This window comes from Neofelis nebulosa, chromosome 6, assembly GCF_028018385.1.
Source record: "Neofelis nebulosa isolate mNeoNeb1 chromosome 6, mNeoNeb1.pri, whole genome shotgun sequence".
Lineage (NCBI taxonomy): Eukaryota > Metazoa > Chordata > Mammalia > Carnivora > Felidae > Neofelis > Neofelis nebulosa.
Genome location: NC_080787.1, coordinates 41915827 through 41943746, shown reverse-complemented (window position 1 = coordinate 41943746; position 27920 = coordinate 41915827). Strand labels below are relative to the sequence as shown.

The window sequence follows — 27920 nt, the reverse complement described above, 5'->3', positions numbered from 1 at the left end:
GGATTCCCTTTGCCACTCCCCATCATTCTTCCCATCCCCTGACAGTCTCTGGCAGAGAATCCCATTGCTGATGTGGACTAGGGCTGGTACCTATCAAAATATCATACAAAATTGTGACTTCTCACCTCACAAGACTTGTCTATCTGTCCTTTTATCTCCCTACTACTACTGTCTGTAATATAGAATCTCACCTGAGTTGACCAACCATTAAAAATTCCATAGTAATAAGCCCTGGTAGCTTTATAAATGGGAAGGTTGTGGCCCAGTGTGTCAAATGATCTTGACTAAAAGAAACACAAGTATTAAGATTTTACCAAATACTTCTGAGCCTGCCTCTTTGGAAATCAACTAGATATTTTTTTTATTCCATTTATTGATATTTTTAAAACTTGAGATACCTATCAACTCTATTTGAGAGCCATGTTGTGGGAGAGTAGACCCCATATGTTTTTCCTTTACCCCTCCTCACCTTGGTAAGAGAAGGAAGAAATGACAACATGTCCTCCCCCAGACCTGCTTAAGCCCTATCTCAAATGGCCAATTTCCATCATAATACTGTCTTAGTAGATGTGACCTAGGTACTTGATTGACAGTTCCAGTCAGTCTCTTGATATCCTGTGGTCAGTATTCAGGCACTGACAGGTCCCAGGAGTTGCGTTTCTATTGTGGATGACCTAATCTTGTTCAGAACCCAAGGGATCAGTGCTACAATTCTGTTACTTGGGCTTGCCAAAAGCCACACAATAGCATGCCTGTACGCTCCTGAGGCCTCTATTACCACTGGGATTGTTAATATGGCACGTTTGTATTAGACTGGATCTTCTGTAGTACTCCCTATTTCTCTGGGCTCCACTCAAAACTGGCACCTTCAGGGACCCAAGAAATAGGTTAAAATATTGCCGAGTGTGTAGTATATGCAAATCTGCATTCATGGGAATGGGGAGGAAAGCCAAGAATCATATATGCAGTCTCCCAAATCTAAGTGCTGTGCTTCTTTCTTAGTAGTAGGTGGTCAAAATAGAATACTTTTACCTTAGAAAGGATCTTGTGGCATGCCCCCAGACTATTCTACCCCTGCAGACTTATGTGGAAATCTCCTATGTCTTTATAGTGCTTATCACCTACCTTCTGGCATGCATGTCTTGGAGCCTCAGAAAACTTATTACTCCTGGTCCAGTTAGCATGTCACCAAGATGGTAGACCAGTGTTCTGGAGAATATCAAAACTTCTGTCCCTCCAGACTGTTGGAACACCACGGAAGACCTTGCTTTGTGGCAAGACAAGCACTTTGCTTCATGGACAGAATTGAGAAAAATGCATGCTATAGATTAATAGCTACATACAAGTGTCACAGCTAAGTTGGTATGTTTCCATAAACATCTGGCATAGCAGCTGTGATTAGATTTATCACTTAAGTTTAAAATGATCCATTGTCATCAGCCACATATACTTGGTTTTTGTAGGGATCAGAAAAACAAAATGATGGGGGTGATAACTGACCACTGTCCCTGCATCCTTTAGGTGTTCGGTGCTAATCCCTGCAATTCCTCCGGGGAAGCTATATTGCATTCGATAACCTATCCCAACCTCCAAATGTTTAAGGTGATGATCAGTTTCAGGGGATTCTACTTGGCCTTCCCTATCTTCATATCTTTAATTCCACCAGTCAATGAGCCAACATGAGTTAATAAGCTGCTAAGCATTCTGTCAAAAATTCCTCACTCAAGGAACTAGAAAAGCACAGGATGGATCTCCTCTGAGCAGCATCTGATTAGGATCATCTCCAGATATCCTAACCAGGATATTAGGTCCTGAGTCATGGAGAAGTGTTCTCATGTCACACACTCTTACCCAGTCTTATATTCCTCTCAACCCTGTAACTCAAACATCAAAGCGAAAGTTCTATGCATGTTCTCACAGGTACTACAGTATGAACTTATCAAGGTTTGCAACCCTTTCAGTGGGGAAGTTTTTCTTTCAGGGAAGAAACTGAATTCTGGACTTGGGGGACCTGAACCTATTCACTTCTCCTGAGATAACAAGCAGAAGAAAGGGATGGATTTTTAGGCATTTAATACCTTTCAAGGTATCTGCCTTGTGTGATCTTTTCATAATCTCTAGGCAACAGGAGACTGTTCCTTCCCAGTAGAGAGGAGGAGAGGGTCACTCTAAGTTTGGAGGGCTTAGAGTATATCAGATTTTGAATCTCCGGCATTCACCCAAATACACCTATCCTGACATGTAGGTCCCACTTTTTGCCCTTCCAAGGCTTTGAATCTAGAAAAGGAGACCTCTCAAGTCCTCACATCAAATGTCTCTTGTATCCCTGCCACATTTACAGTCAATTCTTCATCCTGATTTTCCAATGTGTTCTATCATCCTGCTACAGGAAATGAAGATCTCCTTAAATGAAGTCTTTGAAGTTCTGTCTTCCAGCCTATTCTGAGTTGGTAGTAGTCTGTCATTCCATCTTCAGGGTTTCTAAATCAGTTAAAAAAAAAAAAAAAGACTTCTACAGTCCTTAATTTTCATTATACAATACTGTTCTGGTACCAGAGTCTCTGCATTACCACGTGCTTCCCTTTCTATCTATACCTCCACTCGGGAAAGAGGAGTCTTAAATGGTGATGCTATATGATCTTGGTTCTGTTGAGATCCCTGAACAACACAAGGAAGGTCTTCCAAAATCATTTATGTGAAGGACAGGTATCTGGAATCATTTATCCACAACTTATTCCATGTTAGTGGAGCTATGCCCTGAAGTTAACCCTTACTTCCAAAATGTGCTTTCACATGTGCTGTACTGACTTTGGGGGCTTCTCCAAACAGCACAAAGACCCAAAGCTTACTTGTGGCCTGACGCTGTCAGCATAAGTTCAATCTCTTTTAGAAGTGTCCAAAGCATCTGCAGCCAAAATTAGAGGTGAGCCAGAGAAGTGGGACTCAGAAAAAGTACCTGTTACAGTCAGGGAAAGGAGAGAAATAACAATGCAACTGTCAGATCCTCCTCTGAGACTCTATATGATTTGTGTCCCTGACTGTTCACTCACAGAAGAGAAGTATTGATCTGCTGGTTTCTGTCCCCCATGAGTCAGAGGCTGGCTCCAGTTAGTATTACCTTTGCCTTCCACCCAATTCCACATGCCTGGGCACTGTGCAAAGATCTGGGCCTTCCTATGTCCCCCATCTGAATAGAGAAACCCAGAAGGCAGAAGTTGAGGTATTGGCATGAAGGTGACATAATATGCTGTTAGGTTATATCACTGTGAAACCAGCTGCTAGAATGGAACAGGTGATAATGAAGGGATCTGAAGTTGTATGCAACAGGTGTCCAATACATGCTATGTACATATGTCAAATAGGCAAAAATAGGTAAGAATGTTGAAGACTGAATTAGGTTCTGATCTGTGACCTCGTGATCAGTGTATTCTTTAGGACCTATCTGAAGTGTTTTTACTTTTGTTCAGACTACATGCAGTTTCAAGTACACAAAATGGCTGACACTAGGCCACAAAGTTTGAACAAACTCCAAGGGACTGACTTCACTTTGTCTTGGTCTGGTTATCCCGGAAATTTAAAGCCTGAGAAAACAACTTGGGTTCAGGGGACTTATTTGGGAGGTGATCACTTAAAGCAGGAGTGGAGAGAGACAAGAGTAGGCAGCAAAGAGCATGATTTCAGGTGCCTGGGTGCCTCAGTTGGTTAAGAGACTAACTCTTGATCTCAGCTTGGGTCTTGATCTCAGGATCATTAGCTCAGGCTCGGAGTTGGGCTCTGTGCTGGGCATTAAACCTACTTAAAAATAAAGTAAAACCCATGTGATCTAGCTGGTTACTGCCATGGCAAATGGGGCTTGACCCTACTGGGGACCTCTGAGGAACCCTGGAGAAAGTGCTGCAGGTGTGCAGGATGGGAGGCCAGAGAATGCATCTGTTACCTCCAGCCTTGTTGAGGGCTGCCTCCAGGAGCATCAACTCCCTCACTCTGAGCTACCCTGTGTGTAGACCAAATGAGTTCGTGGGTTTCAGAGAAAACCCTGAGGAAGTGGAGAGCCCTTGAGACAGGACATGATTTGCATGAGATCAGGTGTGCCAGGAGGTTAGAGGTGAGCCACCAAAACTACCTGCTACACATGGATCACCTTCTTTGACCCAAATTTTGTTATCTTTGTTGATTTCAGTTTAACACCCCGCATGTTTGGAATTTAGGAAACATTGATAAACTCTTGGTCTAAGAACAAATCCTAATGTAAGGTAGATACTACAAATGAAAGATAAGTGCCATAAATCAAAACTTATGGGATACAGAAAACAGAATTTTCAAGAGATTTTAACTATTTTTAGCACTTTTTATGTTGGTGAACAAATGTCACTTCTACATTTTTGGATTCCCTATGTAAATACATATATAAATACACATACATGTAAAAATAAAACTACATGCATACAATAGCAGAACCCAATGAAATAAAGTGATTCTGTGGAAAGGCCAAGGAAACAAACTTGGTGAAATGGGTATGGTGGGCTCTATTGGTGCCCACCCATACCCCCTCGGGTCTTAACACATCAGAGTTTGACTGCCAGTGTCGCATTACTGCCTCCTGGCTTTCCCTTTCAAAGCCTTAGAAGACCCCTTTGCCTTTGCATAGGGCAGACCTAACATGCTGGGGGAATTAACACATCTCTGAAGTTAGTCTGTAAAAATGTCCCAGTGTGTTTACCTCTCACATGGGATACCTTCAGGTTTTCCCCCATGAGATTAACTTCAGTCATTCCCGGTGATAAGAGCCTTAGTAACAAAATCATGTATTGGCTACCTTCTGTTGTCTCCCTTCCCTACTCTGCCCACTGGTGTTTCCCAAATCTACTTGCACTTGAATTCTTAAGGTCTACTTTTGGGATAACTCAAAATAATTGGTCAAAAAGAGATGCTCCAAGTAAACATTTGGATTTTTGAAATGGGATATAATTAGATACAGAATAAGAATTTTATGAGCCACTTTATGCCAATTTTGAAAACTTGGATGACATGAACATTTCTAGAAAAACAGTCTTCGCCATAATGAAATCAAGAAATAACTTCTCTGAATAGCTCTATAAATAAATTCAGGCCCAGACTGTTTCTTAATTAAGCTCTCTCAAACAGTTAACTTCAATCTTACAAAGTCTCCCAGAGAAAAGTGAAAAGGACATTTCTCAACTCATTTCAAAGCCTGAATAACATTTGTGAAACGAAGGATAGCATAAAAATAAAATTGGGGATTGGTACTCCTGAACGATCTCAAATAACCAACTATAGCTAATTGAGCCTAGCAACACATACATATATAAAAACACTATAAAACGGACTTCTCAGGGATGAAAGTTTGGTTCAAAGTTGGTATATCCATCAAGGTCCAACTAGAAAAGCAAATTTCCTTTGCTTGAAATTCCCACAGTGCTTTCTAGTACAATTGACTTTAATGTGGGTGATAGAAAATGAGAAAAGCTTAACAGGGATATTGAAGCAATCCAGAGATTAGCAAGAGAATATACTTTATAATTCTGTTTAGTTTTGATTGTTATAGGACTCCATAAAATCTGATAGGTTATTTCCTGGGGTAGAAGGAAGATTTCTCAGGTAATAGGAATGTTCTATTTCTTGCCCAGGGAAGTCAATAGGAGTAAACATGTCAAAACTCATTGTATACTTACAAGGTACACACAATAAATGCACATATTCTATATCAAAAACATTTTAAATAAAATAACAAATATCTAGTGAAAAATGAAGTAAAAACCAGCAGCAATGGACTCCCAATTCATTGTGGCTCCAATACCCACCTCCTTGACTCCCTCTCCAGAATTGCTCATCAATTCCTTGTTTTCATATCTTTGAACCATAACAGTATATTCAATGTATTTGTGGTTTTTCAGGCTTTTAGATGTAAATGGCTAGAATTCTTCGGTTTATTCAGTCATTGTTTGTGATACTTACCCATGCATGTTCCCATAGTTTACTCACTTTTCATCAAATTATTCCAATAGAAAAGTTGTGAAGGTTCATGTATTTTCCTGTTGGTACACTTTGGGTTCAGATGCTTTTATGACTAGGGATGCATTGAAAATCCTTGGACAGTTCTTGTCCAGGTATATAGTATCTCTTTGTATGGGTAGAGCTCTCAAAGGCATATACTTGGAAGTGGATTTTAGAGCCTAGATATTAAAATTTATTTTTGAGGTTCCACCACTGAATAATGCATTCTTACCAACAGGATATAAAGATTTCCTTTTGTTCCACATCCTTGACAACAACTCTGTATCATGACCTTGGTCAGTCACTGGCTGGAGGATGTCCAGAGAAGAGCTTGCCCTTATCTACTATTCTGGTCAAAGATCTAGCTGTTCTGTCCATTTTGGACCTCCCCTCTAGAGCGAACTTTCTCCATTGCTGACACTGCCAGTTCTAAACTGCAATCTGGTAGACTCTTATCTTCCCTCTATTCCTTTACAAGATTACTCCCTCAACCCTTTTGCATCCCCAACTCAACATATGCTTCCCAGAAAGCTTAAGCTGGCAAGTGTTCTATGTCTATTCTCATGCCAGTATCACTATCTTGACTGTTATAGCTTTTAGTCTCAAGTAGAAGTCCTGACTTTGTTCTATATTAGAATTACTTCAGCTATTCAATTTTCATTTCCATATGAATTAGTGTCAATATTACAGAAAAGTGCTGATATCTTGTTGTTTGGTATTAACTATATAGCTCAATGGGGAAAATAGGCATCTTAACACGAATTAGGCTCTATTCATGGACTGGATATCCTTCTTTTCTCAATAACATTTTAGATGTTATACTTCATAAATGACAAATCTATTGAAAGGGCCTTTTGTCAATAAACAATGGCTTATTTTTACTGGACTCTTATTTATTTTTATTTTTATTTTTTAATATGAAATTTATTGTCAAATTGGTTTCCATACAATAAACGCTTCAAGAGAATTAGTTTCATGAGTATCCTAAAACAAAAGCAAAAAAAGGATCAGTGCAGTAACTCAGGTTGGCAACAGGCAGCCATTAGCACCCTAGGCTAAGGAGACAAAGGGAAGATGTAGTCCCAGAGCCCAGGAACCAGGGCCACTTGATGACTATCTGGCAGGGGCAGGCGATGCAGAGGGTACACATTCACTGTGGGCTGGTGCTCAAAGCTGAGGAAAGGTAATAAGTATCTGAGTTTCTATTTCTCTATTGCCCAGTATCCTGTTAACGTGCCATTTGCTGAACCAAGCCAGAAACTTGTCGACAGAGGTTTTAGCTATCTACTACATAAGAATATTACTGAAACCTAAATCAACACACATCTATTATCTGTTTCTATGGATCAAGAGTCCACACACAGTTTAGCTGGCTCTTCTTCATGGTCTTACAAAGCCATAGTCAAAGTGTTGGTTGGATTGGGGCGCCTGGGTGGCGCAGTCGGTTAAGCGTCCGACTTCAGCCAGGTCACGATCTCGCGGTCCGTGAGTTTGAGCCCCGCGTCAGGCTCTGGGCTGATGGCTCGGAGCCTGGAGCCTGTTTCCGATTCTGTGTCTCCCTCTCTCTCTGCCCCTCCCCCGTTCATGCTCTGTCTCTCTCTGTCCCAAAAATAAATAAAAAACGTTGAAAAAAAAAATTTTTTTTAAAAAAAAAGTGTTGGTTGGACTGCATTCTTATCCAAAGGCTTGACTGGGAGAGAATATACTTCCAAACTCAGATGGTTGTTAGTAAAACTCAATTTCTAGTGGTTTTGGTCTGAGAGATTGTTTCTTGCTGGCTTTTGGCTAGAGGCCATCCTGTTTCCAGACATTTCTGACTTCCTTGCCACATGGGTTCCCCAGATACCAATGTCTGCTTCATAAAAGCTAAAAGGGAAAGAGTATATCTACAAGATGAAGGTCCCAATCTTATGTAACCTAAGCATGGAAATGACACATTTTCAGTTTTGCTAGATCCTATTGGTTAGACACAGGTCAGGTCCTGCCCATACTTGAGGATCTTCACAATGTGAATACCAGAGGCAGGGAACATGAGGGCTATCTTAGAGGTGATCCACTAGCAGGGGAACCTGGAAAGTGAAGAAGAAAATTGGCAAAGGATCTGAGAACAAAACAACAGACTTACATGAGCCTGATATTTTTAGGTGCCAAATATCAAATGGTTTAAACCAAAACTATTTTAGCCATGTCTATTTTCTTCTCTGCTTATTGACTTCACTCCTATTCCAACCTCCCCCAGAGCCAATCTCTCTAATGTGTGTTAAATGTCTGAAAACATGCATTTATCCTTGGGTAATATAAGATGTTATATGTATTCTTAATTTACATAAATGATATAGTGCTATAGATCTCCAATTTTCACTTAACACCTCAAGATTGGTGGTGGTTTTACTATGTGCAGTTTATGGCTTCTAACTTATGTAATTTTATTTCTCATTTCCTGTAATAAACATCCAGATTCTTTGCCAACTCAACTCCAAAATGAATGTTCTAGAATATTCCCTTCATGAATCTGAGACTATGTGGGATAAATCTAGGAATGTGACTTGTTGGGTTATACTTCTTCATATACCTGACCTTATTAAAGTAGAAGAAAATCTGGAGCTCCATGCTAAACTGATAATTACACACTGAACTCTGTACCCTATTAACAGAGCATACATTTCCAAGCATCCATGAAAAACTGCTAGAAATCAATATTATAACAGGACAGATAATCCTGAATTTCAAAATGTAGAAATTACATTCACAAGAGAATCTTCTGCAGCAAAGAAAGAAAACATTTCCATACCCTTCCAATTTAAAGTGCTTTGCATCATAACTACTGGATCAAAGAATAAATCAAATACTCAGACTTGAATGTTTTTTCAGATTTTTAAAAAACAGGTGTTTCAAATTTTATGGTTATAAGCTTATATCTAACCAAAGATTTAGCCAAATTCCATAAACACTTTTTTCTGTTTAAGATCACTAAAGAATAAGAAAATATTAATGTGTTGACACACAGCTGATAAATATAAGTTCCTCTTCAAGGAACTGGGATGGGTGGGGAATAGACTTCCACTAATATTCTTTGAGGTTATGAAGTAGATGTGTTTTGGATAAATGATGGGACATGGCTACTAACTGGTCACTTAGCTTTGGAAAAACTCTCTTCTGTTTAAACTTACCATCTCTAAGCAAAAATGAGATTGGGGAGAAGAATGGAGAGCAGAAGGTTTGACAACATACAATGTAAGTAAATACTAGCACTAATTTTGACTGCAAAACTAATGAACCGGTATATCTGAGCTCATGAAAATCAACAGACTGCCTGAGCACCTGAGTCTATCTGGTTCAGTGGAGATCTTTCCCACTCCCCACCATGAAGCTTGGACCATGGGATGTTGTTTGTACCCTTCCCTAAGGGGATGGAGGTGTAGGTGTCCATGGGTGGTGGTTTCTTTAAGCAGAAGATAGTCCTATTCACCTCTCACAACTAGAGTTAATGTGCCAGGGATCCTTCACAGAGCATTAGCTTAAGTCAAGCACTGCTCTTGACCTCCCATATCAAGCATGGCTATGTTGTAGTTTATGAACTTCTTTCTAAAACCTTGACAAATAAGGTAAGGAATAAGAATGTTTTCAGCATGTGCTCAGTTTACCACCTTGAACTTTGAAATATGATCATAGCTACAAATACTTTTTTTTTTTAACGTTTATTTATTTTTGAGACAGAGAGAGACAGAGCATGAACGGGGAGGGTCAGAGAGAGGGAGACACAGAATCTGAAACAGGCTCCAGGCTCTGAGCTGTCCGCACAGAGCTGGACGCGGGGCTCGAACTCACGGACCGCGAGATCATGACCTGAGCCGAAGTCGGCCACTTAACTGACTGAGCCACCCAGGCGCCCCTACAAATACTTTTCTAACATCAACATTACTTAACTTGCTAGGACATTACGGTGGTGAAAATTAGGGGTAGTAGTAATACCATTTTTCTAACTAAATTGGATGCTTCTAATGATCCATCATTAAATGAGTTTTGCTCTAAGCCTTTGGAGGATTCCCTGTATCAAGTTAGATGTTTCCTTCTATTCCTAGCTTGACAAAATCTACTCAAAGTTTGCAAATACTTTTTTGAAGTTTGAGATAATGTGGTTTATCTCCTTTAACATGTTAATGTAGTGAGTTATTGATATACACCCCCTATATTGATCTATCTATGCATTTATAAAACAATTTTGCTCATTCCCTATATTAATTTAATACACTGCCATATTTGATTTTCAAATATTTTTAGATTCTTTGCATCTTTGTTAATGATGACCTATAGCTTACTGTTCTTGTTTTCTATGGTATCAATTATGCTAGCTTTATAAAACTAAGCAATTTTTATTTTGGCATTTTCTTTGTGCATTGTATCCTTTTATCAGTCAGGGTCTAAACCAGGAAAACAAAACACTTCAAGTATTTACTACAAAAGGAATCTGATCCAGATAATGAGCTATTCTGAAGATGAACATGCTAGCAGCCAAACAGGGGACTGAGTGAGAAAACTGAAAAATGAACAACTACAAGGATTTAATGTTCCCCCTAGGCTGGAGAGATGAGAAAAGCATGCTAGGAAGTCCAGGTTTGAGGTACCCAGAGAAAGAAAAGTCAAAGTGGGTCTAAGTCACAGAGAAGCTGCCTGAGACAAAGGGGAAAGAATACTCTAGATTCCCTCCCAACTTACAATCCCCCACCAGCCTTCTCACTTGGCAAAGGCATCTAAGCACAAGCAGGAAAAAAAGCCTGGGAAACGTGGCCTGCAAGTACAAGGTCAGCCCTCCTGCAGTACACTGACCAGAACAGAAGGGCAAGGACTGAAACTGGTAACAAATGTCAATAGAACTTTGGATTCATTCCAGGTTCTTGCTATTGGAACAATGGTATGAACATTCTTGAATGTGTCTCCTGGTATACATATTTAAGACATTCTTCATGGTATAACAATGTCCAGAAATTATTGGGCATATGGAGCTTCTGTTTTACTGGAAACCACAAAACTGTACTCCAGTGTACGTGTAGGTTTTCTGTTCCCAGCTATGTATTAAAGTTCGTTGTTCCTGTCCCTAACAACAATACCGGAGTTTCAGGGATTTTATGTTTGCTTCTTCAGACTCCCTTCCTTTCTCCACCTTCTAAGCTCCCAGAGGCTGACTTGAACACTTGATCACTTAGGCTTCCAGCCCTCTAGCCCTCTGATCTCTGGTTTGGCCCTGCCAGTGAGGAACACTGCCAAGAGATCTGAAGGAAGGGAACTACTCTTCCACCTGGCCCCTCTGGGGGTAGATAACTGCTTCTCCCCTTGGTTACTACACTATCCAAGGTGTTCCCTCTACACACTGCCAACATCATTGTGAAGAATACCTTTGCAAATGGCCATATTTTAAGCTAGCAAGCCACTTGTCTCCTGTTGGGACTCAGAATGATAAAGCCAGATACTCTTTACCTTTTGAATGGTTGCCAATCTGGTGCTTCTATAATCTTCTTTAACTTCCATCCCCAATCATTAGTGTCATTGACCATCTTCACATTTTTCTGCTTACATGAAATTTATGTTCACAACTTGCTATAGTGTTTTTCTTCCTGAGTTACAGGAGTTCCTTTATATAATCTGGATATTAGCTGCTTCTTGGGTTTATATGGTACATATAATTTTTCACAACTTGATATGTGTTTTTTCTGATGCCTCAATTCTTTTATGCAGCACAAACTAATATCTCTTAAATACCAAACGATTTTTACCTCTGCCTCAGTCATAATATAACTTTAGAAGACAATAGAGTAAGCTGACTTTTACACCTACATCTTCAATATATCTGGAATTGATATACTTTGTGCACGTGGTGAGAGGTAAGGTCCATACTCATGCTTTTCCATATGAATAACTTCCTGTCTTAGACTCATTTATGGAAGCATTCATTCCTGACTCACCCCCTCCCTGCTGAGGCAGCTGTGTCATTTTAGACTTCCGCATACTTGAGTCTATTCTGGGTTCTTCATTCTGTTCCGTTGGTCTTCATTACCACTTTTTAAAGTCTTTTTCTAGTAGAACATGCCTCTACTTTGTTTTTCTTTAGCAGTGTTAGCTATTCTTGTCCCTTTGCTTTTTCATATAAATTTAGAACGAAATTGTCAATTACTAGAGAAAACAAAACTTTTGGAGTTTAATATAATCCTGTTAAATCTGATTATAGATGTATTTATTTTGGCATTCTGCTTGTGTTCTTAGAGCTTCTAGGATATGTGGTTTTGTTACTTTTTTTAAAGTTTGCAGCCTTTCTATCTTTTCCCCCTACTTTTTAAAATAGATTATTTTAAAGCAGTTTTAGGTTCATAGCAAAATTGAGCAGAAGTTAGTGTTCACATGGTACCCCCTGGCCCTACCATTCTATCTAAAGATTTCTTCCCTCTTTACTCTCTTCTCTCTCTGGGACTTTCATAATGTTAAACCATGTGATAATGTTCTATAGATCTTGGATTCTGGCTGGCGGCGGGGGGGGGTGGTTGTTTCAGTTTGGGTCAATTCTATTCAAATGGCCTCAAGTTCAGATTTTTTTTTTTTTTTTTAGCTAAGTTCAGTCTTCTGATGAGACCCATGGAGTCCATCTTTCTCTGATACTATGCCTTCTGCTAGCTTTTCCATTTAATGCTAGTTTCTATTTTTCTGATTCTCTATTCATGCATGTTGTTCACTAAATCTTTTTATCTAATGGTTAAAAGTCCCTGTCTGATATTCTAGCCTCTGAGGTATCCCTGAGTTGTGTTGACTATTTCAATCTTTACAATAGGTGGTCCTTTCTGTTCTGAGTGCCAGCTACTTTGAACAGATAAAACTCCCACCTGGAAGTGGGCTACTACTTGTTAATATGGGTGGAGGGATGGCATGGTGAGTCAATCTGGTCAGATGTTGACTTGGGTTTGGGGTTTTGTCAGTGATATTACCTTTATGGATTTCAGTTTCTCTACTGCAGTCTGCTTTTCCCTTATGCTAATGGTGCCAGTTTTTTGTGTGTGTGTGTGTTCCTACCCATCCTCCGCTTTTAGCTATCTCTCAATGCCTGAAAGACCCAGAAAGGGTCTATCTCCAAGGTCTTGCACTGCCCCTGTAATAGACTGCTTGGTTTGTTACAAGTGCTAGGCGTATGGTGGAGGCAGAACTGTCCTCTGTTCTCCTTGATCAGCCTTAGTCTCAAGCTGGTCCTGTGTGCTTGAGCCTCTAGGGTGATTTCTGAGCAACTCTGCTCCAACCCCATGGCAGCCACACTCACCCTGGTCTTAGCAAGAAAGCAAACACATCCTCTTCATCCCCCACGTGTATCCTGCCTCTTTGTATTTGTAAGAAGGGGGTCAGGCTATGGGATTTCCTGCTTTTTTTTTTTTCTTCTCCCAGAAGCTATGGCTCTTGCTTTTAGTCCTGGAAATGGGGGAGAGAAAACACTTTCTCTCTAACAAAGGCAGATGAGTTTTGCTTCTCCACTAGCTTTGGGCCTTTGCCAGGCTCAGAGAAGAGCATTTCCCTCTCCTCTCCGAGTGGCATAAGGCCTCCCTTCTGAGAGAAGGTCCAGGAAATGGGAAGGTGTTGGTACCTGGCCTCCAGCAGCAGCCAATCCCATGCTGCATGCCTGTGCAACAAAGCACAACTCTCTGGTGTCTGCCCCAGTCTTTTCCATGAACAACCATAGGAGACCTTTGGCAAAGATCTTGCGAGTGAACTTCTCTTCTGTTTGGGGAACCCAAACATCTCAAACTTTGGCCTACACTTGACCTTTTAAGAATTCCTAAACATTCCCCTTGATTTCTTCTTACCCATTTCTATGGGGGTCGCCATCCCTTCTGTGTCTGACCAGATGTAAGACTGTTCTGTTTCTCCTCAGAAGAGGTGGATACTCTGGAATGTAACTCCCTTGGTTGCTTTGCAACCTCAGCTCTCTGGGCTCAAGTTAAAATTTTGTACATCTGACTTAAGGGAGGAATGTTCTCTCGAAGCTTCCTCCATTCTGAATAGAAATAATACCTCATTCCCAAATTTCTGATCTGCACGGAGTTTTTCTTTGACCTATGGATTACCTTACAAGTGACTCTTAATTCCCAAATACAGGATTTTGTCACTTTTAGTACCAATTTCTAGTCTATTTGCATTTAATTGGCACTCACTATAACTTGCCTTTGAAATTTTGCTTTACTGTTCTGTAGAAATTCTGCATGTGCTTCAAAGTGTTTTGCATTTACTGGGTACAGTGTTTGTATGTGTTCCAGTTTATTAATTGTAGTGGCCAAATCTTTAATTTCCTTATTGATGTGTCTACTTTTCTATCAGTTACTAAGGGAACTATATTAGTATCCCAGTGTGTTTATGGATTTTTCATCTAAAAAGAACTATAAACTTTGGTTGACATATTTTGAGGCAGAAAAACCATTAGAGAGTCACTTCAAAATAGCATTGTTTGAGTACACATAATAACTTGATCTCCATGTGTTTTCTGACATGTTAATATAGCTTTTTAGCTTAATTGGTATCTTTCTCTCCTCTTCAACTTTCCTACATCCTTATGGCTTGTGTGGGGGTGTGTGTATAGCTAGATTTTTTGAAGCCTGACATCTTAAGCCTTTAGTCCTTTGTTACTAATACTTGAGATTTATTCCACAAGTTCTGATTCTTTTTCTCTCCCTGCTTTCTTCCTTTGGAACTGATTACACTTTTGTTCCATTATTTCCTTCTAATGAAGTTATTCTATGATTTTAGTAGTAATAAAAATTACAAAATGCATTAAAGGCTAATGATCAATACTTTAGCTCTCTACCTAGACAAACGTACACATTTGAGGTGTTTAATCTGTTGAGGTTGTATTTATTCTATCTTTGGCCAGTGAAAGCCTCTGCTAAGAGTTAAGAGTTTAGAATTGTTCTCCTCTACCTTATGATAGGAAGACCACATTGCAGGTATTAGGGGAGTGGTAATAACTCCCAGCTTACTATACCAATGACACCCGAATTTTGGTGGGGATCAGAATGGCCTAGAAAACTTGGTGAAAATATTAAGGCCAGATACTTTCATGCCTCAATGAGCCTTGGCCTTTATGCTTGACTAGCATTTCAGGGGATTCTGTTGCTGAGTTTTAGTAAGTATGATGTTATAATACAGAGGTTCTCAGACTTCTCATCTGTGGTGAATGCAGATGACCTAGAGATCCAAAAGGCATACTGGCTTGTATAATTTCTCTAGTATTTGAGAGAGAGGAAGGCAATAGTGATTACCAGGATTGAGAAGTTGGTTGTTAATGACCATAGTAGCACTGGGAAAAGAAAAAAAGGGAAGCTCAGTTCAGCTCAGCTAACTACAAACTATGGCATCATCTAAAAACTCTCATCTCCTATAGCTGAAGTACACATGTAGCTAAGAATCAGGCCCCAGCATATGATCAGGACAATAGCAGGTTACAAGGGATGCTAGATTCTCACCTCTGGTATACTAAAGTCAGGTCCTGGTGAAGGAGCTAGGATACTGGTATAAGGACATCTGGGCAGATGCACTTCACATCCTTGAACTACTCATTTCCCTTAATCCTCTGGGCCTCTCTCCCTTTGCTGAAGGATAATGCAAAAGCTTCATCTGAGGCACATCTCGCAGTAGCTGATATTTACTCCCTTGTAAGAGATGCCCCACATCTCTCACAGCTTCTAACCCGATTACTAGTGTCAAGTCCAGCATGGCCCAAGCGGGGCAGTGTTGAGACAAAGGATTATTCACCAAAGGATCTATAAGACCTGGCTACTCTGTCAGTAGGAACTCAGAGAACAGACTTATGAATGGATTTTTAAAGGTGCTTGAGCAGAGAGTATAGAAGGCCAGATATGCAGAGTTGATTGTGAGGTGCCCTCACAGGACTAACTACTGTCCTAACAGACATGGAGCCAGTCTTAATATGCTGCTGGTATAGTGATCAGAAGCTCTGGATAAGGGTGGGGAGGTGGAAAATGGCCTATAGCAGCTCTCTTCAAACTTCGCTGTACATTCAAATCCCGTAGGGAGACTTTTTTACTCTTGACTCTTAATGTTCCCATAATCTTACAAATGGATCAATCTCAATACATAAGGCATAAGCATCAGTGTTTTTAGAACTCCCCAGGTGATTTTTGATTGCAGCCAAGTTTGAGAGCCACTAACATAGAGCAACTAAGGAGGAGATGGTAGTTACATTGGCAAGGTTTTGAAAAAGGGCTCAGAGGTGAACCTGCTATAAGATTTTTAACAAGAGACCAGGATGTTCCTGGGGTGCCCTGAGGTGGGGGGGGGGTCTTTTCCCTAAAACAAATGTTCTACACTAGTTATAGAAGGCACAGCCTCACTGAGAAGCAGGGGTAACTATCATCTACAGGCCTGGGTTGGTAGTGCTATAGGTTTATATTGAACTGGGCTCACTAGTGTCCATGAGAATAATAGGACTCAGAAATAGCAGAAGTCAGGCAGTAGCACTTAATCACATCTACATAAAGCCAGAATAGCAAGTATAAGTCTGGATCCACAAAGCAATTAGACCATGACAGATCTAATGCAAAAGATTGGCAGCCACCAAGGTATTGCTTGACATGTCAAAGGCAATCAACCAACAGCAGGTGAAAAGACTTAACCAGCTGCCCCAACATGAAGGAACTATCTTAGTTCTCATACCTAAGCCAATCCTAGCTAACTCCTCTTAAGGGAAGAGCCTGTAATATTATAGCAAGTACATAGAGTAGTGATTTCCCAAAGTCCATCCCCTTTCTATGATCTGAGGAACTATATACAGAGGAAAAAAAAAATACTAAGATCCTTCAGAAAGTGTTGGAGAAAGGGTTGTACACGTTAGTGATATGAAGGATTGAAAAATGTTCAAGAATCTACAACTAGACTAAGGATGTATGGGGCCAGTTAGGCAAATCCTCCTGGTCTGAGGGCTTAAGTCTCAGGAAGGAACCACTCCATGGTTGCCCAGTCCATGATGACTAAATGGGAAGGTATAGTTGGAAAATCCCTCATATACTTTTACTATTCTGGGGGCTATGTTGTAAAGCCTATGAGGTAGGTGGCCTGAATATTTGGTTAGAGAAGTCATGTGCTGTCTGTTCCCTGGGATTCCCCAGTAGTCACTCCTTTCTCTAGAACTAAAGGAACACTAGTGAGGATGACACCAGCCACCATGAGACGTGGTGTTATGGAGGTCCTCTGTAAGCCAAGTTTGGTGGCAGGGCATATATAGAGCTAGGTTCCTTCGTGTCTGGGGCAGGGGGGGGTGGTAGGATTCGGAAAAGCAGAGGCCTGGCGGTGGCATGTAATCACATCCACATTGCTTCTAAGGGTTGCCATAAAAAAACATGAATCCAGAGTGGCAAGGAGAAACCCTGATCCATAAGGCTACTAGACAAAGATTTATGGGGTTAATAAAGATGGTCAGCCACCAGAAGTATCACTTGATTTACATAACCAAAAAGGATCAAGAGTGGATGAGCAGAAGATTGACTAGTTGCCCCAGTATAAAGTCCACTATCACTTGCCCAGTACTCACACCTTAGCTAGTACTGGCTAAATCCCCCTGAAGGAAGACCCCATAATAGCATGGCAAGTATACAGTAGTGACTCCCCAAGTCCTTCCCTGAAAGCATCTATGCTCACTTAATTTGAGGAACTCCACCTCATGGTAATGAAACTACTCAGACCTATCAGAAGTTGTTGGATACAGGGTTAGATATGTCACTGATAGGAGGGACCCGAAACATTCATGACTTTTCTATTAAAAGGTATAAGAGGGTAGTTAGTCCCCACCCAAGTTGGTCTTTCTCAGTCCAGTGTTTCTCTGATCCACTTTGTGGTCCTTTCCCATTAAACTTGAAGGCCTGTAAGAGTTGGGCCCACCTGGCAGTTGGTAAAACCATGTTACTTCCTATATGTGGACTAACATTCTACAGGCAAGAAAGACCCACCTTTCAACCTTAACCCTTCAAGGGGGAAGCCTGTGAAACTAGACCCTGTCCAAAACAGAAAACTGAAATACTGTATGTTGGAATGTATACTAGAATGGTAGGTTCTACTGTTCCCTTGAAGTCTTAAAGGATGTGGGAGTCAATAGTTCTCCTTGATTATATCCCCACTCAGTGCTGTGTATGGTACCTGCAGTAATTGCATGGACTCATGGGAGATAATGAACAAGCCCAACATTAGACACAAAAAGGAACACAAACTGCTATTGTATATTACATCACCTAGAGGCTGCTGGCATGACCTACCTGAGTATGGCCTCTTATCTAGAGTTGGCACATCAGCTTTGGTGCACGTGACACTCTGCCATTCTGATAGATGAGTACATACTCTGTGCTGACAGCCACTTCTTGATGCCACCAATAGAAGACTCTCATGTTCTGCCACCAAAGGGTAGAGGTAGGAATGGCCACTCTCAAGACCCACTTACAAATTTCTTTCCCCTGCCACAATCTTATGTTTTGTTGGGAGTTTCTGATATTTTGCAGTAGGAAAGTGGACTTTTCCCATCAAGGATACAAGAAGAAAATTACTTAGAACTTTTGGCTGTGGTAAGAAGCTAAGGCTACTATTAGATAATGATGGGAGGTAGGGACATATGTGGGAATTACGGAGCATCTGTTGGTGTTTCCAGAGCTATGGACAACCATGAATTTAAGTAGCTGAGAGGCTGAAGGCTAGACCAGTCAGGAATGAAGGCCTAGGTAATCCGTGGGGGAGTAGCATCTGAGAACAAGGGAAATCTAGAATGGGTGGTAGGCAAGGAATATCAGTTGTGACCTATTGCAAATTGGTCCTTCTGAAACAGATGCCTATACAATTTGAGGTATAAAATTTAACAGGGACCAGCATCTGTGAAAGGAACAGGAGGATGCAAATTAAACAGATGGAGAAGTCCAATTGAAGCATGCTTGAGAAAGCTTCACCAATGTGATGAGGTGCTCCGGTGTGAGTTTCCCATCAGTGTCCCATATTGTACTTTAAACTGCCATTACCCTACTCCCCTTATTTACTCAGTGTGCTTCCCCAGTAAGAACTTTACATTGGGTGGTGAGGCTCTGGTGCAGAACCTGAAGGGCTGGTGAACTGACAGATTCCAATTACAGGCTGGGCAGCATGTGGAAACAGCTATGTTGGTCAGGCTAGGTTGCCATAGTGGCAGGGAGAGGGGAGCTGATGTCCTGTGAATAGCCTGAAATATATGTATTTCAGTGAAATTCATGTATTTCACATGCTGTGATCTTACAGCAGCTTTGCCCATGTGCTTGTACTTCTAATTGCCTACCTTCCTGACAAGTGGGGCCTGGTCTCTCCTACATTACCAAGGCTGTCAACTTATAGCTGTCCATCTTTTGTGCGGCCTGGTAAGTATGAGGCTGCCATCTTCTGTTATTTGGTATGACCTTGGATCATACCAAGGTTGACTTCTCCTCACCCAGTAGCAGTCCTATTCCTACCTTAGTGTACGGGCTCACTACAGGGCCCAGTGTTAGCAGAATTCTTTAGCCTGACTACATCAGGCCATTCTGATCACTGGAGTAGGTTGAGCTGGTAGGTGGCCTGGATGGTTTCTAATAGTAGGAACTAGAGTACCCAGCTTTTGGCCAGAAGCACCCAAAGTTGAGCAACTATCAATTGGGTGCCCTGATGTCTGGGGAAGCTGAGATCAATGTGAAAAGTATAAGATAGTCAGCATTGACAAAACTTACAATGAAGGATTTAACAAAATCTCGTGCCATAAAATGATTCTAGAAAAGAATCATCGTTAGAAAGACCCAACAAGATACTAGTGCCTTCTGATTTAAGTTCACAGCACGGCATTTCTGGATTTAGACATGTGCCATTCTGAACTCCTTCACCTGACCTGAGTCTGGTTCCAGTGGCTCTTTAACACTGATTAGTACTTTTCCTGCAGTCTGGAAAGAAAGGTAGCTGCTGCCTCAGCTATTGCCACAAAACAAGATTTGTGAAGGCTGCATTGTGAGTCTTCAGGTTGCTCGTAGCCTTGCCTTACTGTTGACTCACTTGGAGTTGTGAGACCATTGGAGAACCTCTCAATGCACATCTGATGTGCAGGGGAATTAATAGTCCCTGGGGCAACTTTGACAGAGATAGTAGCTGGTGAATATTCTCCATCATGTTAGAGGAATTGTAGGGAAAATAACTTCCTTGAACTCTAAAGACTTTCAGGCAGACTGAGAAATCAGCTTTTTAAGAAGCAATGACCAACTCAAATGCTTTGCCCTTTTGCCATCTTCCCCTCTCCCCCACCCTATCCCCCCTCCACCCTTTCCCTCCTATTCTTAGGATGGTACTTCATTACAATGAAGTATCAGAAAAGAAAAATTGCTTCAGGCTCTGTCCTGGAATACATGGTCTAAAACTACCCCCTATTTTACTGTTCTTGCTGAAATACAAATTTGAATCTGAAGTGCCTAGATCTAGCTTTCAATTTATAGAAGACAGAAGGGACAGAACACAAATGACACCATGGGAATAAAATCTGCAAAGTCTAGATTCTGGAACCATTCACAGAGCAGATGATCCAGTTTTAAGGAACCGTAGAAAGAATCTAAATGGGTTTGGATTTGGATCTTGGTGGAAAATAGAGGCTTCAAGGGTATTGGTGAAACTTAATTTTTTGAGATGAATTGTTTATAAACATAGATGTTTACCAAGTCTTTAAAATTGCATAGGTCATAAATATTTCAACTAAAACAGTAGCTAAATTGCAGCGGTAGGGGAACAAAGTTGGAAATGACACAATGATTAGGTTTTTAGTTAGGATTCCAAGGCTTCAGTAGTTGGAAGAAATGTACCTCTAACCAATTCTATACAACGTTCATTAGTGACCTGTTGAGGGTTTGAGAAAATGGACATCTTAAAGATCCCAAGGCCTTCAGAAGTGCTTAACTCAGATGATGGTGCCTCTTACCAAAACAAGAGGCAAGGTGAGAGGAAGAACTTTCATTCTGTTGGAGCTTGACTCCTACAGGTCATCCAGGTAGAAAGACATTGGAAACTAGACTTGACAGAACCCTGGGTGGAATAGGGAACCTGCAGATGAGAAAGCACGAGATGGTTAGTGATTGAGCTTACCCCGTGTTTTTCTCTTAGACCCTATTTTGGGGGACACCCAAGCTGAGGATGAGTCCCAAAGTTAGAGGGAAATGAGAGACCACAAAGATGCATTGAGCTGGTCATCTCTACGGATGACCAATTGCTTCATCCACTACCAGGGGAAGAAAGAAAAATATATCCAGGAGGTTTCATGGTCCCTATTGATCAAATATTGCCAAGGATAACTCCATGCTTTTCTGGGTCACATGCGCATAAGTGCTGAGCAGATTTTCACAGCCATCTATGTGATAGTGTTAGAAGCTCCAGGACCAGATGCCAGGTGGGTGACAGGATATTGGGTTGCTCTCGGGTGAAATTGGTGTCTGTTGCAATGGCTTAAAGGATAGGTGAGGTCAGCATTTGAAGTGGTACACAAACATTTTCAACCCATTCCAGGGGAGTATACAGAGAAATAAACATAACTGAGTCCCTAGGCAATGCCAACTTTTAAGGGACAAGTAGAATAAGGTGACTTTAGGGGGACTTCAAGGGTTAATAGTGACGGAAAGAAGAAATTTTGCCACAGAAGTCAAGGGAAAAGAGTTTTCAAAAAAAGAGATTAGAAAAATGGTATCAAACATAGCAAAAACCAAACAAGGTAGGTTGTGAATAATTCGGGAAATCATTAGCTGTAGTCCATTTCTGTAATGAAATTGATAAAAGGCTGCAACATACAAATGGATTGTGCTCTGGACCAAGGACAGTTGTATGTCTGTATACTTTTACCATATGTATACACTGTTGTAGTATGTACATTTTTAGACACTCAAAATCATAACATTTTTTAATACAAAACCTCTTCACTATGAAAATATTAATTTGTCAGTGATGTGAATATAAGTACTCTATTTGCAAAAGCTTTTTTTTTTTTTAACACCCTTTGATACAGCATTCTCAGGATCTAGGTTTAGCTTTGTTTTGATTGTTGATTTTTAAGGATTGTCATAGCTGAGAAAGATACTTTACAAAGATTGGTAGCTCCAAATGAAGGAACTACACCGTTGGTGGTTTATTATGAAATGCGGTGTTTAGTTCCATTTTCAATTATGCAAAACTTTTTTGTCATTTGTGGAAAACTCCCATCCTCCATGGCAATTGTTGCAAAATAATTGGAAGGTGTTGGATTTCTACATCTAACCAGTTAGCCCAAACCTGCTGAAACTGTTTGAAAACATAATCTTTTAATCTGTTGAACTCTTCCAGATTTCATATGCAGGCTCAAGAGACTTCAGATAACTTGTTTCCATTGTTGAGACTTTATACTGGGAAAAATGTCAAAATGTGCTTTTAAAGTACTCTGTGCATAACATGAATTTCTTCAAAAGAGGTTGTCCCTGTATCATTGCTATAACTTTTACCTCCTGTCAAGGTCTGCAAATGGTGAACATTTAAAAGTTTTCAGACAAATGCATAACTTTAAGTACATCCTCTCCTATTTGAGATAAGGAGTGATTAATTTTTTCATACTAAGACATTTGGTTCATAGGGCAAAGTATCCTAAAGAGTTGACTATGCTTTAAGTCTTGTTTTCATGAAATTAGTTCCATCAGTGACCTCTTAGCACTATGTACATTGTTTTCAACTTCCTCCCGGCAACTCCTTTTGTAATGATGTGATGGATGCATTGCACGTGGTATAATATCTGTAAGCTTACTCTGGTATCAACAGCAGTTACTTATATTTTCTATGAAGGGGTCATTTAACGTTGAATGTGGCTTACAAAAGTAATTTTAGTTATATATCATTTTTGAAATAGAACCTGGCAGATACCACAATCTGAGACATGTTCAAAACATTTATACTTTCATCCAACAGTATAGCAACCTCTCCCACGCTATGTAATTTGTTCTAAACCTTGCTTTTTCAAATCTGCAGTATTTTCTGTGCATCTGCCAATAGTATTTGGTGATAACAAAATACATTTGGCTTATTCTATTGTTTTGGGGTATTCTAGCAATTTCTATAATGGTAGGAAGAGCCAAGTGTTTCCCCAGTGATAAATGGATTTTTAGCTTTCACTCTTAAACATTGATGGCTAAATTTAGTGAAATCTTGTGGAGTACTGGAAGCATTACATAACTCTACAGAGCACTGCTATCAGTGCAAGTTCCCTATGTTCTGCATGCTTAGTATAAATCTATCAGGATCAGCAAGACTTCAAAAATAACATTAACCTATCAAGTCACTGTATATACTTAGGAAATGGGACTTTTCTATTACTGATGAACATTACCTTAATAGTCCTGGTAATTTTAATTCTTTTGGCAGATTTCTTGAACTGATTATACTCCTAACATGGTTATTAATTCGTAGTTGTAGAAATTATCAGCTTTTATGCTCTTAGGTGCTTGTATCCATCTCTTAAATCTAAAATTGTAGCAATCTGAATCCTATGCTGCCCATGTTGTGAGGATTGACTTAAATAATTTCCATTGCTCAGTGATGTTTTGCCCTAAGTGGATTGATGGATGAGCCATGCATGAGGGAGCCTTGGTCAGCATCTCCAGATTGGGGAGTTGCCTCTTGTGTCCCAGGTACCCTCTGACCAATTCACCGATGAATAGAGATCAACCTATGTATCCATTATCCTTATCAGAATTTAGACATCAATGTGAGAATCTGTATGCCCCAATAGGTTTACTGGGATAAGTTGTGGGTATATCCACCTCAATTTGGAGACTCCTGATACAATGAATATTTTAAACTGATCTGTGAGGAATTCAGTTTAGGAAACAAATTGAGAATTCTTTTTCCCTTTTTTTTTTTTTTTTTTTTAATGCAGGTGACAGGATTATTACACTAAGGGAAAGAACCACTGGAAGAAAATTTGAAGGTGCAGGAGAAGAAATAATGGAGTAAGTCAGAAATAAGGGAAAACCTGGGATTTAGGAAACATGAGGAAGGATTAGCTTTCTAGCTCAGAAAATGCCATTTCCTGATAAGTAAAGAAACTATATGGAGTAGAAGATCCTAAGTAATCTCGAGAGGTGTGGGAGAGCTGAGGGAGTTCAGAGGCTAGGGGCAGACACATGTGCTGGAAGCCAGGGGCATTAGAAGAAGGTTTGTGGAGAGAAACAAAAATGTTGCAATAGCCACTATATGTAATGAGAATTAAGGATGGGTGGATGTTAATTTTAGGATATTTACTTTGCTCTCCCTCAGAATTAACTCATTTGTGAAAACTACAGTTGGTGTAGCCAATGGATTGCACAACCAAAGGAGTGGCAGAGTAAGGCTCTGGGCTCCATACAGGCACACTAGTACCCTAAATACACAAATACAGAATAGTAATGAACGTAAGGCACTCCCACCCTCCACTGAGAAGATGTAAATGTTCTCTGGACACTTGAATATACAAATACTTGAAGCTGAAAGAAAACTATCAGATACTATATATATTTCAAATCCTCAAACATTTTTTAAACTATTGCTTTTTCTAGTCCTGTTACATAACAATTCACTCTTCATATGTAGCTTTAATAACCTTAGTGTTGTGATCACTAGCAACATACCGAGTCATCCAAGTCTTCCAGAGCTCATGTGCTCACATAACAATATCTGGAACAGACACAGCTTCAGGAAATTTGATGCCAGGTCACAAGGACTCCTTTACATAATGCAATCAGCCTTTTCCCTTAGTCTTCCAATGATCAGAGATTTAATAGAGTGTAACTTCCTCTGATGCTTTTAAAAGGGATCTCTAAAAGGCTTGTTTATAATTGACATCTAAAATTTGGTTGTGAGGATGCGGGGCATACCCGGAGGAACAACTAACTGGTATCACTGTATATACACAACTACTCACTGTCTTTGCTAATTCCATCAAGTGACCTGTAGCACAGTTCTGAACCAGTATTGATTGGAGTATTGTGATGCATTCCCCACACTTTGTATTCAAAATAAGACCACTGTGAGACTGCACCAAACATGAGTCTTTGTGAACTCCATTGCAAAGCTCAAAGTCAATGTAAAGCCTCATAATCGGACCGTCTTTGCTGAGGGATGAGTTCTTGAGGGAAAATTCTGATATCTAGGCATACGCCATATGTTCTTCATAACCCACAGTCCTGGCAGCATACTGCATGACACATGGCTAACTTTTAACAAACAGTCACTAGTGTAATAGGGTCAAATGATGAATGTAAGAGCGTTCTCTGCCTCCTCCCCTTCATCCGGCATCTCTGCCATCTCTCAAGCTCCTGAGACTCATTCAGATTCAGGTAATCAGTTAGAGGAAAACATGAGAAGTGGGGAAGTTGTGTTTGTAATAGAAAGAGTCACTTTACTGCCAGGAGAGGAAAATTATTGCAGAAGTTAAAAAGGGAAAAACATCCTGGTATGAGTGGGAGTGATTCTGGAGGCTGAGCAGAGTTTAGAGCGCTGCCTCCTGTGGGGGATGGTGAAGGGCATCAGTGGGGAGAACGTTTAAGATGTCTCACTGCGTAAAAGATTTCAGTTTACTCTTTGGGATTTTACTCCGTCACAACACATACTTTGCTCTTAAAGCTATTTTAGATTCTCTTCCTTTTGAAGAGACTCCAGGACCTCCAGTACCCGGGTTGTCTTTGGGGGCTATGCTATGATTACCTGACAGTACGACCTCCTTGATAGGGATTCTTTCAATCTGCTGCAACACTGAGGCAGGTCTTCAGGTGAGAAATATGAGGGTCATCAGTTGACTTGCCCTAGATCCTGGTTATAAGCAGCAGTTCATAAGAGGCATGCCCAAGATTGTGAAGAAGAGGAAGGATTTGTCCCTTTCACTTTAGGTTCTGTGACTGGGCTTGATGATTAAACTGGCAAAAGACAGATTAACAGGAGCAAAGCACATAAACTTTATTTGATAATGCTTAAATGTACTTGAGGGACATAAGAAATGCAAAGAAGCAGATGGGCCCTATATACTATTTTAACAAAAAATAATAAACCGTGGAGACAAGGCAAAGGAAAGCAGGGCTTGGGTTAGGGGCAGTAAACTGTAGGAGAGTGATTAGAACATACATGGAGGAAACTAATGAAAAGTAAAGGTTACTTTAGTGGGTTGGTTTGTACAGATTCTTCTCGATGTTGACTGCCTGTCGCTGGTGGTAATAACCTTCTCTGCTTCCTGGAGCAGAAGGTACCTTTCTCACAGGTAACCTCATGCCCTGCTTTTAAATGCCCTTCCTGTTTCTGCTTTTTCTCAAGTGCCTTCAGCTCCACTATCAGTATGTCAACTGGCATGTTTTGGGGGTGACCTATTCTGATCCCCTTTTGTTGTCTCAAGCCAGTGGGCTCTCTTTAGCCATTATCCAATTCTTCCTTTTATCTCAAGAACCACCACCAATGTAGCATGATACCATCTCAGGGAAATAATGGTAAATAACTCAATGTAAATGTCAGGGAGTAGAGGGAGAAGAGGCAGGGGTTAAAACTTAAAGCAAGATGGAATAGGTATCGAAGCTGTCCTGAGCTGGAGCCATGGCCAGGTACAAGTTTAAAAAGGTATAACTACAGAGGTTCTGCTAGAACTCAAGTTACATGGAAGGGGAAAGAGGCTAGTAGGTATGGGCTCAAATGTTGGGCAGAGAATCCAGGGGAACATGATGTGCTAGAGCTTGGTGATAGTTGTGGAAAATGTTTTTATGGGGGTGTCAGAGTAGTGCCTGGACTCCAACAGGGAGGGGCTTTAGTATCTTTCAGTGCTGGAGTTAAGCTTGTCTGATGAACCTGTGGTGGAACAGATTAGAATGCTAATCACTGAAAATGTATTTATCCTGTATTTTATTTTCTTGGGTCACTAAAAGATATGACTGGTTTAGAGTTTCCTCTAATACTCATTTTTGTTCAGGAAATCTAATATCTACCTCTTGAGGCTAGCTCCAAAGTAATTGAGAGCTCTGGGAATAAGTGTAGCCCTATGAAGGAAGGTCAGTCCTGTTTGTTCCTGCTAGTTAGTTCCACAGGGTGGAGCTCTTGAGGATGATTCTGTTCCAAATCCAGTCAATGCTGCAATGGGATCCTGTTCTATTACCAAAGTTACAGTTTCTTGAAAAATCATTCCTGTGTTCAACCATTGTTTCTAAAACACAAGGGATGCATCGAGGGAGCATCCAGCACCAATCAAATGTTAGTCTGATCCCAGACTATCAATCTGAAATTCCCTCATACCCTGGGAGATCCTATTTCAGAGACCTCATTGTACTTTTCCAAGACCCTCCTTCTAATCTAGGGAAGGAGCAGTAGGGACATTGAGAAACCCAGGGACTTCCAAAGACATGTTCTCAGACTTTATGTCCCAATTCTGCACACCAAAATAAAAGTGGCCCTTTGCAGAAGGCCCTGTTACAAGTAAAGCCCAGGGCAACAGGTGACTATCCTAAATTGTTAACTACAAAATCACAAAATGCCTTTCACAAGACTCTTTATAGGAAAAATTCTTAAGCATGGTGGACACTCAGTGCTCCACCCAGATTCTCCATTCCTTTCGTTAACTATAGCAAAAACATATAATATAAAATTTACCATCTTAGCCATTAAGTGTACAGTTCCATATGTGGTTTCACAACAATGAATATACTTATCTCCAGAACTCTTCATTTTGCAAAACATTCTATACCTGTTAAATGACCACACCACTCCCCATTCCTTTTCTCTTTGCCTCTGGTAACCACTATTCTTCCTGTCTCTGATGTTGAGTATTCTAGGTACCTCAACTAGAATCATCTTTCTTTTTGTGACTAACTTATTTCACTTAGTGTGCT

General features: G+C 40.4%; 1 long non-coding RNA gene across 1 annotated transcript; it reads right to left on the bottom strand.

Annotated features, from left to right (window-relative positions):
- Window positions 1-993: 993 nt before the first annotated feature.
- On the bottom strand, window positions 994-25969 carry LOC131513431 (uncharacterized). Its single transcript, XR_009262581.1, has 4 exons — window positions 25765-25969; window positions 20993-21114; window positions 2850-2956; window positions 994-1291 (listed from the first exon to the last, which is right to left on the bottom strand). It is a non-coding gene; the product is annotated as an uncharacterized LOC131513431 (long non-coding RNA).
- Between the last annotated feature and the right edge of the window lie 1951 nt (window positions 25970-27920).